The 5,444-nt window shown below is 40.1% G+C and overlaps 1 pseudogene; it reads left to right on the forward strand.

Annotated features, from left to right (window-relative positions):
• The first annotated feature begins 3,682 nt into the window (after nucleotides 1-3,682).
• Nucleotides 3,683-4,000, forward strand: LOC121025553 (non-histone chromosomal protein HMG-14-like; annotated as a pseudogene).
• The last annotated feature ends 1,444 nt before the right edge of the window (nucleotides 4,001-5,444 follow it).

Raw genomic sequence — 5,444 nt, forward strand, 5'->3', positions numbered from 1 at the left:
TTTAAAACTCCAGGGGCTATTATGTGTCTACTGTCACCTTTTCAGAATTTATTAATCACGTTTAAACACATAAAACAGAGAATGATTAGAATAATCATCTAGCTCCAACCAAAGAAAGCAAAAAGTAAAGCAAAAGAGAAACAAATATTTCTAGCCTCCCCACCGAAATCACTTTCAGAGCCCTATTTTAATAGTTTACCCAGTGACAGGATTGAGAGCACTGGTTTTGTCCGACAAAACTATTAGGCCTAATAGCTCAGCCTCTCAAATTACTGACCAAAGGCCGGTTATTTTCAGAAATGGGACTGGAAACAAAATGGAAAACATTATGCTCCATTTCTTTTTTTTTTTTTTTTAATTTTTTTTTTCAACGTTTATTTATTTTTGGGACAGAGAGAGACAGAGCATGAACGGGGGAGGGGCAGAGAGAGAGGGAGACACAGAATCGGAAACAGGCTCCAGGCTCTGAGCCATCAGCCCAGAGCCTGATGCGGGGCTCGAACTCCCGGACCGCGAGATCGTGACCTGGCTGAAGTCGGACGCTTAACCGACTGCACCACCCAGGCGCCCCTATGCTCCATTTCTTGTATAAAATCATTATTCTGTCACACGTGGACCACTATGTGCAGATCTGGGGAAGATTCGGGGAAAAAAACAAGTGAAATGAGAAACGTTCCTTATAGTTTTCCATTAGGGAGAATAGAAGCATGATACACAAGAGGGAAAAGCCTCCTTCAATATGAAAAGGGGCACCTGGGTGGCTTACCTACCTCAGTAGGGTAAGAGTCTGTCTCTGGATTGTGGCTCAGGTCATGATCTTGTGGTTCATGGGATTAAGCCCCACGTTGGGCTCTGCACTGACAGCGCACAAACTGCTTGGGATTCTCTCTCTTTCCCTCTTTCTCTATGACCGTCCCTTGCTGGCTCACTCTCGCTCTCGCTCTCTCTCAAAATAAATAAATAAATTTTAAAAAAAGAAAAAAGAAACAAAAGAGAGCGTCTAAAAAATTATACAAAACCCCAAACGACCCTGTGTTAAGTAGTACGTGGAGGGCTACCATGATATTGTCACCAAACCCTGGGACATTACCAGCCTAATGCCTCTTAAAACCTGGGGAACAAGGTGTCAGGATATGTGAAATTACAGTGAAGTAGCAAAAGAAGTGACAATCAACATAGCATAGCAGTTGAAAATGCAAACTCTAGAGTCAGACCACCTTGTCTCAAAGCCTGGATCTACAACTTCTTAGCGGTATGACCTTGGGCAAGTGAGTTACTGTCTCTGGCCAGGTTCCTGACCTATGATAGGAGCTAATAATAGTATTTAGCTCAATAGGGTTGTTATGAAGATCAAATGAGTCAATACGACTGCTCAACAAGCACTACGGAAGTATCCTAAAATTGAAAAATAATTTTAGTAATTACCAATTGCCTTTTCCAGAGAACATTAAGGTTCACACCTCATTGTTAAAACATTATCTTAGTTAATAGTCTTAGGGGATGCATAAGTAATCCCATTTCAGAGGTGAGGAAACTAAGGTTTAATTGCCAATAATGACACCAATCACTAACATGTATCCAACATCTCTAATCCACCAAGCACAGGCCTAATCCTTTTATAAATATTCTTTTTAATCTTTAAGATATCTGTGCAAGGTAGGGACCTTCCTACATACGTACGTGTATTTATACACGCACGCATATTGCATTTATACACACATTTATTGCAATATTATTGCGTGTGTAAGTATTTATACACGCAATATACAAATACATACTTATTATTTTCATATACATATCATTGTGACTATTTTGCGGATCCATTTGAGAGTAAGTTGTAGACATGATGGCCCTTTATCCTGAAAGACTTTGGTGTGTATTTCCTAAAAGCAAAGGCATTCTCTGCCATAACAGTACTGTGATCAAAATCAGTAAATTAACATTGACACAATATTATTTATCCATCTACAGATCCCATTCAGATTTTGCCAGTTGTCCCAATAATGTCCTTTATAATGATAAAATACAGAAATACGTGGTACATTCGATTGTCACTTCCCTTTAACCTGAAACACAATCTTCCTTTACGTTTCAAGACATTGAAAAAAAAATTTTAAGTAAGTATTTTTTTTTTTAATTTTTTTTCAACCTTTTTTAAATTTATTTTTGGGACAGAGAGAGACAGAGCATGAACGGGGGAGGGGCAGAGAGAGAGGGAGACACAGAATCGGAAACAGGCTCCAGGCTCTGAGCCATCAGCCCAGAGCCTGACGCGGGGCTCGAACTCACAGACCGCGAGATCGTGACCTGGCTGAAGTCGGACGCTTAACCGACTGCGCCACCCAGGCGCCCCTTAAGTATGTATTTTAACAGTACTTTTTGGATTTGGAGGTATCAGTGCAACGTAACGGATTTTTATATAGATACAGATATGTGAAAAGAGATGTGCTTGAGTTTGCCTAGTGTCACCCCTTGATTATATTTAGGTCATGCATCTTGGGTTAAGGATAACCCTGAAGTGATGTCAGATTCTTCTCTATGCATCATATCAGGAGACACATGATGTTATCAGTCTCGTTATCGGTGATGTTAACTTTGGTCATTGATTAAGGTGATAATCTGCCAACCTTTTCTCACTGTGACCTATTTTCCCCCTTTGTAATTAATAAGCTTCATAGGGGGAAATACTTTGAAACCATGTAAATATCCTCAAATCTTTACACACTAGATTTGGTTGATTCTTGCCTGAAAACATTATTACTCTTACGGTGGCCAAATGATACTTTTCTACCTCCATTATTGCTTGTACAATTTATCAGTTGGCTTTCTACTCCAAGAAGGACCTTACCCTTCTCCTTTTATTTCTTCTTTAATTATTATATCAATATGGACTCATGGATTCTTATTTTATTTAAAGGGATAAAATCTCAGATACTATCATTTATTTATATGCCCAAATTATCCTCTATTTGGTCGGTGGAATCCCCTAACAAGTGGCTTCTGTTTCCTTTTGAGTTATCCCCACCTCGTGCTTTGAACAGCTTCTTACTTTCTGACACCCCAGGTTATTACAAACTCATCTTGTTCTTTTCCTGCCCCAGCCTGAAAAGCAGCCATTTCTTCAAGGAGTTTGGGTTCCTCTGAGTATTTAGAAGCCAAGATCTGACACTAGGTGTGCCCACTGTTTCTTGAGTGTCATTGCTTCTAAGCCCCCTCTGCCAATGCAGCTAGAAAGTAGACACACACATTCACCCATATACACCTATATCTATTCACATATCTCTATCTATACAAAAATCCACTAGGTTGCACTGATACCTCCAAACCCAATCCAACGCTACAAGGTTTATTCTATTTTTTCCATTTCCCAAATCTGTAACTCCCTTCTCTGACAATGAGAAACCTGGCTGGCTTTATCCACCATATACCAATGTATTTGGTCAGTCCTAGAATACACAGAAAGTAATTCAGTTATGTCTAACCCATGCCTCTGAGAAAAAGCAGTTTACAAACCAGAGTTCAATATTTTTTTAGAGTTCTTGTCTTTAGCCCGAGGTCATATTGTCCAAATACAGTGTTGGAAAGTCATCAGAGGGCAGAAGGAGGGGCAGTGGCCCTGCAGCTCAGCTTCGTGAAGTTTCTCTGCACTAAGCGGCCTGCTCTCACCCTCCCCACCGCCAAGATGCCCCGGAAGAAGGTCAATACAGTCGAAGGGGCCGTGAAGGGAGAGCCCAAGGGATCTGCGAGGTTGTCAGTGAAATCTGCTCCTTCAAAGGTAGAAACGAAGCCCAAAAAGTTAGCAGGAAAGGCTAAATCCTCTGGCAAAACAAGTGCAAACAGAAGGGAAAAGGGGAACAAAGGGCAAACAGGCCAAAGTGACTAACCAGGAAAGGAAACATTGACCTGCAGAAAACGGAGAACTGAAAATACATAGAATCCAGCCTCTAATGAAGCAGGAGAGAAGCAGCTAAGTCTGATTAGGATGTGTACCATGTCTTAGTGGTCCCTGTATCCTTGTAACAGGCATAGGAGTGTCATCAACTACTTCATAAATGCATGCTTTCTAACAGCTCTAGAAACATTTTTAAGTAGAGAATGAGCTTTACCTCATTTGTTAAGTGTAAATGCTTGCATTCAATAGGTGAAATCATTTGCGGTTCGGGGTTTTTGTTTTGTTTTTATATCCTGTAATACAAAGCATGTGAAATGGCAATTTGGAGTCATGGTCATGCCTTTACTGTGCCTTCAACATTTGAAGTGACTTCTTTTCCATGTTGGGTTTTAGTAGAATTATTTCTTAAAGTAAACCACTCCCACCTTGGCTTTGCCTGTCAGAATTGTGTGCACTTTGTGCTGTATTTAGTTGTGGTAGTCTCATTTGCCTAATAATTTTGTTTTATGCTGTAAAAGATTGAAAACTCATGCATGCAGTACCTATGATATTAAACTGTGAATGAGGGCAACTTACAATTTGGAAGCTTATCAATCATTTGAGGGTATTGATACTTCATATCCTCTTAAGGAAAACTGCCTCTAAATGTTAAGCTGCAAGGTCCCTGAAAAACTGTTTAGAGGGAACTCATAACTACGTGGCTTTTTAGATTTTCAGTACATACATTAAAATTTGAACTAATCATAATATCTGTGTACTGATCTTCAAACAACCAATAAAATCCCAAGTGTGAAAGAAAAGAGTTATTTGAATTAGTTTTCTCTTTCTGCTCTTCAGAGCAGTTCTGTTCTGCATTTAAAACTGAAGTGCAGGGGCGCCTGGGTGGCTCAGTCGGTTGAACATCAGACTTAGGCTCAGGTCATGATCTCATGGTTTGTGAGTTCGAGCCCTGCATCGGGCTCTGTGCTGATGGCTCAGAGCCTGGAGCCTGCTTCAGATTCTGTGTCTCCCTCTCTCTCTCTGCCCCTCCCCCCCCCCACACTGGGTCTCTCTCTGTCTCAAAAATAAAATAAACATTAAAAAAAAAACTGAAGTGCAGTTCATGGGTTGTTTATTGTGGTTCCATTTTAGTATTTTCCCCAATCCTTATTGGCTTTATTGATTGTCTTTTTTTGAACACGTGAAACATTAACATGGCTCCAAGAGTTAGAAATGTTCAAAGAGGAATTCTCAGAGAAGTATCTTGCTGACTTCATTGCTGTCCATCTTTTCTACCAGGTTCCCACCCACACCTTGTAGGAAACAGATCTCATTAGTACCTAGCTTATGTTTCCTGTGGTTTTTTTTTTTTTTGCACAAATGAGCAGATGCATGCACATGTTCCTATTTCCCCTTTTTTTCTTAAACAAAATGAGGCATACTGCACACGCTGTGTTCCACTTTGCTTTTCTTCACCTGACACTGTATCCTGGAAATCACCCCACATCAGTTCATACACATCTCTCCCATTTAAAAAGATTTTTTATTTTACAAAGCTGCATAGTACTCCACT

This window comes from Herpailurus yagouaroundi, unplaced genomic scaffold (genome assembly GCF_014898765.1).
Source record: "Herpailurus yagouaroundi ecotype Mexico unplaced genomic scaffold, PumYag 67681, whole genome shotgun sequence".
Classification (NCBI taxonomy): Eukaryota; Metazoa; Chordata; class Mammalia; order Carnivora; family Felidae; genus Herpailurus; species Herpailurus yagouaroundi.